Below are 10138 nucleotides of genomic sequence, written 5' to 3' on the forward strand. Positions count from 1 at the left end.
ATCTCAGCCCAAAGATAAAGTAAATACAGGACATAGACAGAATTTGGCCTGCAGGTTGTACTTTTCTGTCCCCTCATGTAAATCAAAATAGTAACTATCTATAGTGGTTCTACATGTGGAAGTAAAATGTGGCAATTGTAATAGGGAAGGAGAAAATGTGAGAGTGGGAAGAAGACCTACATGTGTCAAGGTTCTTATGTGTAATGATGTCACAGGTTGAACAAGCTAATTTAAAGATGCATATGGTAAACCTTACAGCAATTGCTAGAAAACCAAAAAACCAGAGACAAAACAGAATTATGAAAAATGTGCAAATGTTCTTAAAAAAAGAGAGAGAGGAAAAAAGAACAATCATCAAAAACAACAACAAAAAGATGGAACAAAGAACTGGAAAATTGGCAGACTTAAGTCCAACCATATCAAAATAATACCAAATATAAATAATCTAAGTACCCTAGTAAAAGGCAGAGGTCACCAGATTCAATTAAAAAGCAATATCCACTACCTGCTGCCCACCATAAATCTATTTTAAATATAAAAACATAGATTTATGTTTTAATTTATATATTTATAAATATAATTTATATAAATTTATATTTAAATAATCACATTATTTAAATATGAAAACACTTTAATTTAAATTTTTTTAAATTAAAAAAATTTAATTTATATATTATAAATATAATTTATATAAAAACATAGGTAAATTAAAAGTATAAGGATAAAAAATATTATATCATGCAAACCTAATTTTACAAAACTGAAGTGGCTATATTAATGTCATACAAATTAGATTTTAGAACAAGTAGTACCACCAAAACTAAAAAGGACATTACATTATAATAAAATGTCAATTATCAAGAAACCATAAATAATGCTAACAATTCAGGTATTTATTGGAGAGTCAAAATATACGAAGGAAGAACTTAGACAATTGAAATTAGCAAAAAACTGCAGTTGAAGAGTTTAACACTCAACATTTCCTAGAACAGACATTGAAAAAGTCAATAAGAACATAAAAGTAGAAAACTATCAGTCAGTGTTATGGTTTGGATATGAGCTGTCCCCCAAAAGCTCACATGTGAGACAATGCAAGAAGGTTCAGAGGAAAACTGATTGGGTAACAAAAGCCTTAAACCTTTCAGTAAATTAATCATTTGATGGTATTAATTGAATGGTAACTGAAGGCAAGTGGAGTGTGGCTGGAGAAGGTAGGGCATTGGGAACGTGGCTTTGGGGTATATATTTGTGTCTCGCAAGTGGAGAGATTTCTGCTTTCTGATCAACAGGTAAGCTGCTTCTCTCTGCCACACTTTTCTGCCATGATATTCAGCCTCACCTTGAGCTCCAAGGAATGGAGACTACTATCTATGAATTGAGTCTTTTAAAACCATGCCCAAATAAAATTTTTCTCCCCTACAATCATGCTAGTCAGGTCTTTTAGTCACAGTATCAAAAAGCTGACTAGAATAGTCAGCTTGATAAAACTGATGAGATTTTCCATCTAATAATAGCAGAATATACATCCATTTCAAATCCACGTGGACATTCATCAAGACAAAACTCTGGGCTTCACCATAAAACAAGGCTCAAAGAATCACAAGAATAAAACATTATACAAAGTATGTTTTCTGACCACAAGAGAATTTCATTAGACATCAATTACAGAAAGCTATCTGGAAAACCCTAAATACTTGAAAGTTCAATCATAATATATATATATATCACAGTCAAAGAAGAAGACACAAAGCAAGTTAGAAAATATTGTAGTTGAGAGATTCCAGCTATCCTGTGGGAGAAATAACATCTTCCTTCCTCTCAATCTCCAGAGATGTCTTTCCTCCAGGATCCAAGTGTCTTCACCATGGGAATGTGGTCCATTGGTGCAGGCGCCCTGGGGGCTGCTGCTTTGGCACTGGCCAACATATTTCTGTCCAAGCCCAAGAAAGCAGCCCTGGAGTATCTGGGAGATATAGAACTGAAAACACTGGAGAAGGAACCAAGGACTTTCAAAGCAAAGGAACTATGAGAAAAGAATGGAGCTGTGATTATGGCTGTGTGGCGGCCAGGTTGTTTTCTCTGTCGAGAGGAGGTTATGGACCTGTCCTCCCTGAAACCCGAGTTGGATGACCTGGGTGTTCCCCTCTATGCAGAGGTAAAGGAAAAGGCTGGGACTGAAGTGAAGGACTTTCAGCCTTATTTCAAAGGAGACATCTCCCCGGATGAAAAGAAAAAAATTTATGGTCCACAAAGACGCAAGATGATGTTTATGGGATTTGTCCATTTGGATGTGTGGTACAACTTCTTCTGGGCCTGGAATGGAGGCTTCTCTGGAAACCTAGAAGGCGAAGGCTTCATCCTCAGGGAAATTTTTGTAGTGGGACCAGGAAAGCAGGGCATTCTTCTTGAGCACCAAGAAAAAGAATTTGGAGACAAAGTAAACCCACTTTCTGTTCTGGAAGCTGCTAAGAAAATCAAATCACAGACTCCAGCCTCAGAGAAAAAAAAAAAATGATCACATGAAACTGTCTGGCTTATCATTGTTTCTACGGATGTCCCTGAGAAGTTGGGAAACTCACTTATTCCACCATATTCTTACTATAGATTATTAACATATTTTAATATAATTTTCTGTTTAGGCCCCTTGAGGCAAAATAGGCCCCAAATACGACTGATTAAAAAACCCAAGAAACTAGTGCAGATCATTATAGGTAAGACCTGGAAAAGGTGAGGCTTAAAGTTGGGTGATGTACCGCATTACAAATGTGTGTGGTGTGTGAGTACCAGTATTTGAAATAATTTTTATTTTCATGTCTTCAAAAATCTAAGGAGAGTTGGGGCTAGGAGTGTAGCTCATTGGTAGAATGCTTGCCTAGCATGCAGGAGGCCCTGGGTTCAATCCCCAGTGCTTAAAAATAAAAGAAAAAGATCTAGGACATATTGATGATTGACTTAAAGATTAGAGAATGTAAGACTTTTGGTGTGTGTGTTTTCTATTAAGGCTTATTATATAATGTCAAAGTAATATTCAAAGAAACTATGGGTTATGGGATAGTTTGATAAAGGTAAATTATAAATTGAAATCTCAAAAACAAAAAAAAAATATTTCAGTTGAATGAAAATAGAAAAAAAATTGTGACATCCTGATAATAACCCAATTTTTAAATTGAAACTATAAATTCAGGACTGTTTTAGATGTTGGTAATATATAAGTAAAAAAGCAAAAGAGCTTTGTCCTACTGGATTTGATATTCTAACAGAGGTCATAAACAATAAATGTATTAACTAAGTGATCTAGAGCCTGCTTTGAACAAGACAAAGTAGGGCAGAGAGGGAAATGGAAAGGTAGTAGGGACAGGGGTTGCAGTTTGAGCTGCATGGTTAGAGTGTGTGTCATTTTGAAAGGGACTTTTAAGAACAGACTTGAAAGAGTTGTAGGAGTTAGACAAATAGTTTTAAGAGAGAAGAGCATTCCAAGAGTTAGAACAGCTAGATCCAGCCTCCTATGAGAGCGGGCCTGGCATGTTGTAGGAATAGCAAACAAGTCATTGTTGCTGGGACAGAGAGAGAGGAAGGAGAGAAGAACAGAAGGATACAAAGTAACAACTTCAGATACAGTCTTGCAGATATTTAGGATCCACCAAAGGGTTTATGCAGGGAAATAACATGCTCTCTTCTGGAAAACAACTATAAGATAGTAGAATGAAACAGACATTATTACTGTATGTATATATGTGACTGCATGACCAATATGATTCTGCAACATGTACACTCAGAAAAATGAGAAATTATATCCCCTCTATGTATGATATATCAAAGTGCATAAATGCATTCTACTGTCATGTATAACTACCTAAAACAAATTTAAAAACTTAAAAAAATTATATGTGGTAAGTAAAGGAAGGGAGAGCTCCAGCAATAATGAAAGTGGTGGGGCTGGGGATGTGGCTTAAGCGGTAATGCGCTTGCCTGGCATGCGCCGGGTGCTGGGTTCGTTCCTCAGCACCACATAAAAATAAAATAAAGATGTTGTGTCCACTGAAAACTGAAGAATAAATATTAAAAAATTCTCTCTCTTTCTTCTCTCTCTCTTTCAAAAAAAATAATGAAAGTGGTTATTGAAATTAATGAGAAGATATGTTAGAGGGTAGTAGAAGTAGATGTGGTAAGAATTAGTGGGATTCTAGGGAAATTTAGAAGAAAGAGCCTATAAAACTTCCTGATATATAAGAATAGGCATTGAAGGAAATAAAGGAGTCAAGAATAACTCAAAATGTTTGGTCTGAAAAATTGGAAGGATGCAGAGGTCATCAATTAAATGGGGAAGGCTGCAGACAGAACAGGTTTAGGACTAAAATACAGAGTTTAGTTTGGGGCATAATAAAGACATGTAGGAGGGAGTATACAGTTGAATATAGGAGACCTCTGTTTTAAAAAAGTGAGATCTAGAATGGAGATATTAATTTGGGTGTATTAGCACGTAGACCAAGGACTTGGTCAAAAATAGAGTGTTTAATTAAAGTGAGTAATTAAAAACAGAAATGTTTACAAAGGTGAGGCAAGGTTTAGGGAAACCAAGAAGGAATGGTAGCTGGGCAGGGAGGCACATGCCTGTAATCCCAGAGACTCAGGAGGCTAAGGCAGGAAGATTGGGAGTTCAGAGACAGCCTCAGAAAAAGCAAGGCACCAAGCAACTAAATGAGACCCTGCCTCTAAATAAAATACAAAATAGGGCTGGGAATGTGGCTCAGAGGTTGAGTGCCCCTGAGTTCAATCCTCAGTACCAAAAAGAGAAGGAAGAGGAGGAGGAGGAGGAGGAGGAGGAGGAGGAGGAGGAGGAGGACGACGACGACGACGAATGGTAGAGGACTTCAGAAGTGTCACCCTCTGTACTGTTAAGAGGCAAGGAAGGATACTCAACAGACTTAAAGAGTGTGGCTAAAGCAGGTGACTGCAGAGATATGACCTTCCATGGAAAGGTGCAATCCAACAGGGAATAATACTCCAACCTGACTTTCCTTCCAGCGTCCTATGTCCTGCTAAAGCCTCCCATGGGCCAAACCCCAATGAAGATTAAGGTCAGGGGAGCATGGTGCTGTGTCTTCTGTGACAGCAGAGTGGAAAAGGGTAGAGAGGAATCTAAAGAGGCCAGCAGAAAATAAGAAGTATAAACATTACTTAACACCACGAGTCTGAGTGAGATCATCAAGGTGTGTATGTAAATAGAAAAACTCAAAATTGAGCTCTGGGGCTCACTGGGGAGTTGGGAAATAGAGGTAGCCAGGGAAATGGGGGATCCAAGCATGTGGTACTGGGAAAATAGTGGTTTGAGAGGAGGAATAATTTTGTCAAAAGCTGCCAGTAAAATGAGGTAAGATGAAGACTGAAAATTGGCCAGTGCATTTAGTATCATGGAGGTTACTGGAGATCTGAATTTCTATTGCAGTTTGGGCAGAGAGATGGGTGCAAACACCTGGCTGGAGTCAAGAAAACTGAGATGGAGGAAGCGACTAAGCCAAGTGCTACTTCAAGGTGTTTATCTATAAAGAGGAACCAAAAAAAAAAAAAAAAAAAAAAAGGAGACAGCAGCCTGTTTGGGAAGCAGAGTCATGAGAAGACTTTGTTGTTGTTATTTTTATCTTTTATGAGAAAATAATTGCTGGGGATATAGCTCAGTTATAGAAGAGTGCTTGCTTAGCACGCTCAAGGTCCTGGATTCAATCCCTAGCACTATGAATAAATAGTACAAAAGGAAAGATTGACTCAATTGCCGCAGTCCGGCTGCAGCAAAATAATCGGGGGGTGACGAATAACTTGTGTACGTTGATACAGCAGGAGTAGGAGCCGTTTATTGCAGGACAGGAGCAGTATTTATATATTCCACACAGCTTATCTAATTAGCATAAACTAGATATATCAGTCAACCAATTAGGAATCTCTACACTTAATGGCTCGCTTTTGTTACTTCTCAAACCACTCCCTCTGACATTTTGTCAGGCACCATCCAGACTTGTTTACGAACTTTAATATTCCCCTGGCAAAATGCCAGGTGTTATTTTGACTTGTTTACAGACTCTAACACTCAATGTCTGCCTTCTGATTGGCATGAGCTAACAGACATCTAAATGATGCTAATGTGAGAGAGAGGGAAGAAATTCTAGATCAATGGCCTCCCTTAGGATAAGTACAAAGCACACATTAAGAGAATATTAGTACAGAGCTCACAGGTCTACTGTAAGGAGTAAAAGAATCAGTGACTGCAAAATAATTGCTTCTCACATGTAGAAATTTCTCAGCAAATACTAGCCATGTCTTATTATTATGACCACTTAGTTTCTAGGCCTCATTTTTCTCATCTATAAAAAGAAGCTGGCATATACATCTAAATACTTTCCAGTTCTAACAAGCTGTGAGATGAGATTACTCAAGAAACCACACATGATATCTAAAGAGCACCTAATCTGCAAGTCCAGATCACATGAGGTCACCATGCATTACTTACACTGAAGCCAATACATGACAAACATACAACCATAAGTGAAAATTGAAGAGTGTGCACCAAGAGGAATCAGGATGCCACTGACTATTGCTACACTGCATCAGGAAAACAGTTAATAAATTCTCACAACACCTGAGTGTCTAAAACTCTCTGAAAGCAATTGAGTCTGCACACTCCAATTGTAGACTCAGTTGCTATGTAAACTGTGCTTCATAAGGCATTTAAAGACTTAGCGCAAGTGGCTTGAGGTTTAATCTTTTAATTCCATTGCTCCATAAGTTCCTTGTAGGTTCAGTGAACAAGGAATTCAGACATAATATTAGAAACCCATTTTCAGGAAAGGGCTTAGGCATGGAAAAAAATGTGCTGCATTTTAGGGCACAAAAGAGACTGCAGACTAATCTCTAGATTTACTCAGTCTAAGGGTAATTCTCGTGCAGGGATCCTACTGAAAAGACACATGATTACACCATGAATTGTCTGAGGGGTGTTTCCCCATTAGCAAACTCTCTCTGTACCAATACTAAAGGCCTTCTTTATTAAAGGGCCTGTGTAGATGGAGTATGTTCACAAACATGCCAATTTGGGTCATTTCCTCCCTGATAAAGGCTCAATTCACTGTGAAACATTGTGTGCCACTTATGTACTTAGGGACATTTGCACTTTTGAGCAGTAGAAATAATCAGATGACCACATAATCAAACATAGTATGCATGCTCGAGCAACTTGTCACCTAGCTGAGCAAAATGAAGGCCACTAGTTCTCCCAAGGTGCCCCTGCTACCACACACACACACACACACACACACACACACGCACACATGGCCCTGGCTGTAATGCTGCTTCATGTCTGCACAAAGCCACACATGCAGAGGTTAAGCAATTCTTCGATGACCTCAGAGATGGATGGTGTGAAGACTAATTAAAGTCATATAACCCATGAGGGCAAATAGGCATGTTTGAATGACATTTAGGAACCATCTCACATATTGAATATGTGTACATTAGCCTCACAGTAATAGATGGAGAAATACAGTGTCAGAAAAACAAATCACAATTTGTCCAGCCTGAATAAGCAGAGCTCGTTTACATATATCAGATTTAATTTTATTTTTTACGAGTCACTTGAGGGCAAGGCACTTTTGCTACTGAAGGTTTGAGGAAGTGCTGAACATGCTCTTCTCTCTTCCCCTCCCCAGAGGAACGTGATGAGTGTCTAAATGGTGTCAATACTCCTTGACACTTTTCTAAAATAACATGCCAGAATTTTCTTCAGTTTTTAATTTTCAGAGCCTTTAATGGTTTAGTAACTCTTAGGCCAGGATTTCAGAAACTGACGCACCATGAGAAATGTCTCTGGGAAATGGAAGTTGTGGTGAGCTTCTGGCTAACACTTGGTATCCCAAATTTCTTCTTTGACAAAGAAGGCAACTATCTGTACCCTCATATTTCTACCTAAAATCCAGACAGTGGTAATCCCTTCAAAGGAATGTCACAAGAACTAGTACAATGTTCAAAAATCTCTTGGCCTTTCTGGACAACAAATTCTACAACTATTTCACATTATCATACATATTGTGTTTTATTTTGATGATGACATATTCAAGAACTTTTTCTTTTTACTCTGTAGTTCTAGATATAATAGGGTTTTTAATAAAGAAAATAAAAATTCCTCTGAAATTGCATTCAGACAAATAAGTACAAGCAAAGCATTTCTGGCATGGTAAAACAATTTTACCATATGTCATGAGGATCTAAAGGAGAGACACATTTTGACCTGTTTTATCAAGTCAAAATAATTAAGCAAATTTTAACTGATGTTTTAAAATTTGACACTGAAACAAGAAAAGTTTTAAAATTTTCTGCTAGATGTTTCATTGTATGTATTCCATTATGGAAAGAATTGAGATTTTTTTCATCTCCCGTTTCCCACAGTGGTGTTCCGACACGTGATCTTCTCGACCAAGCACAATAGTATTATCAGATTCAGCAAGTAAAACTACAGGACACCCAGTTAAACTTGGGCACCCAGGGCAATAAATAATTTTGTTATTAAAATCAGTATAAGTATGTATTAAAATTATTGTGGTGTAAGTATGTCCCATGCAATATTTGGAATGTTCTGACACTAAAAAAAAAAAAAAAAAAATCATTCTTGTATATGTGAAAGTCTATGTGAAACTCAAGTTTAATTTGCCAACCCTAAGAATGCTAGGATTTTCTATAGATCTGTAGGACAGACAGATTAACTGGGTGTGTCAGAGTTGAAAGTGAACAGTCTGGATGCCTCCTGAGCCAAATCATAGTACCTAGGAGTTGCAGTTACCTCCATTCAGATCTGATTTGATATCAATATACAAGACATCATCAGAGTTGGTGGGGAAGGGGCTGCGGTAGCAGGAGGAAGAGCAAGAATGCTGACACTTCCATCCTGTCATGGCTCATGCTCAGTAGATGTACCTCACATAACATTCCAGGGACCTGTCTGGGATTGAAGATGGGGATCCAGGGGCAACCTGTGGACTCACCTGGGGATTCCAGCCTTGATCAGATCAATTCCAGGTTTACTTGCCAGACCAATTCTCAGAGAGGTGGCATAAACTACCCTTGCAGCTAGATGGAACTAGGGTAGGCCAAGTGGGACAGTATTCAAATGTTCTCACATTTTAAACTTCAAAGAGAGATTACAATTATGCTCGTGTTATATTTAATATCTCACCAGTATAAAAAGATGAAGAGCACTGACTTTCAAATCATACTGCTCTGGGTTTGAGCCCCAACCCCCTCGCCTTCTATCTGTGAGCATGCGCAACTTGTATGAGCTCTCTGAACCCAAGTTCCTCATCTGTAAACAAAGATAACAATGCTACTTCACAGGAATGCTGGGCAGAGGAAATAAAGTAATTTCTAAATTCTCAGTACAGTGTCTGCAGAGTAAGTTCTCAATAACTAATACCTACAGGCTATTCTAAGTGTTTATAAGGGCCACATTCTTAATCCAAATATTACACATGAAGCCATGTTCTAGTTTGGACTTAATGGTATTCATTGACAATCTTTGATGAAAAATCCATAACAAGTGCTAGATTGGCCCTTAATCATTATCATCCTATTAGAGCAAGGAAGCCATTAAAGTCCAATGATTAAACTCTCAGTTGTGCAAGCTGTAACCCCGTACAATTGACGAGAAAAAAGCTTCTCTGATTAACTGAATGCATGAGCTCCAAATGGAGAAAACTGTTCAACTCAAAATAGGTATTTGCATTGACCAAAATGAGCTCTTTCATTGATTCTTCAATGGTATATTCTCATTTTCAAATAGAAGGGCATGATTTGGAGGGCTTTATAAAAATTTTCCAAGAAAAGAACTCCACACCAGACCAACTGCTTTAGAATCCTGAGGCAAGGCAAGAATATCAGTGTGTTTTAAAAGCTTTCTAACTGATTGTAATGAGAAGCCACTTTAAAATTGCATTTAGAAAAAAAAAAAAAAAAATGATGGTCTCCTTTGGACATCCTCAAACATTTCTTTCTTTTCATGCAAAAAGACTAGCAAATCCCAACATGATCATTTTTAAATTGATTTCACTTTTTGTCTTTCTTGACTGTTAATTTTGTGTTGCCTACTTGAAGTTTTGTT

The 10138-nt window shown here is 37.7% G+C and overlaps 1 pseudogene; it reads left to right on the plus strand.

Annotated features, from left to right (window-relative positions):
• Positions 1-1730: 1730 nt before the first annotated feature.
• LOC107136695 lies at positions 1731-3045 on the plus strand (annotated as a pseudogene).
• Positions 3046-10138: the final 7093 nt, after the last annotated feature.

Source organism: Marmota marmota, unplaced genomic scaffold (genome assembly GCF_001458135.2).
Source record: "Marmota marmota marmota unplaced genomic scaffold, marMar, whole genome shotgun sequence".
Lineage (NCBI taxonomy): Eukaryota > Metazoa > Chordata > Mammalia > Rodentia > Sciuridae > Marmota > Marmota marmota.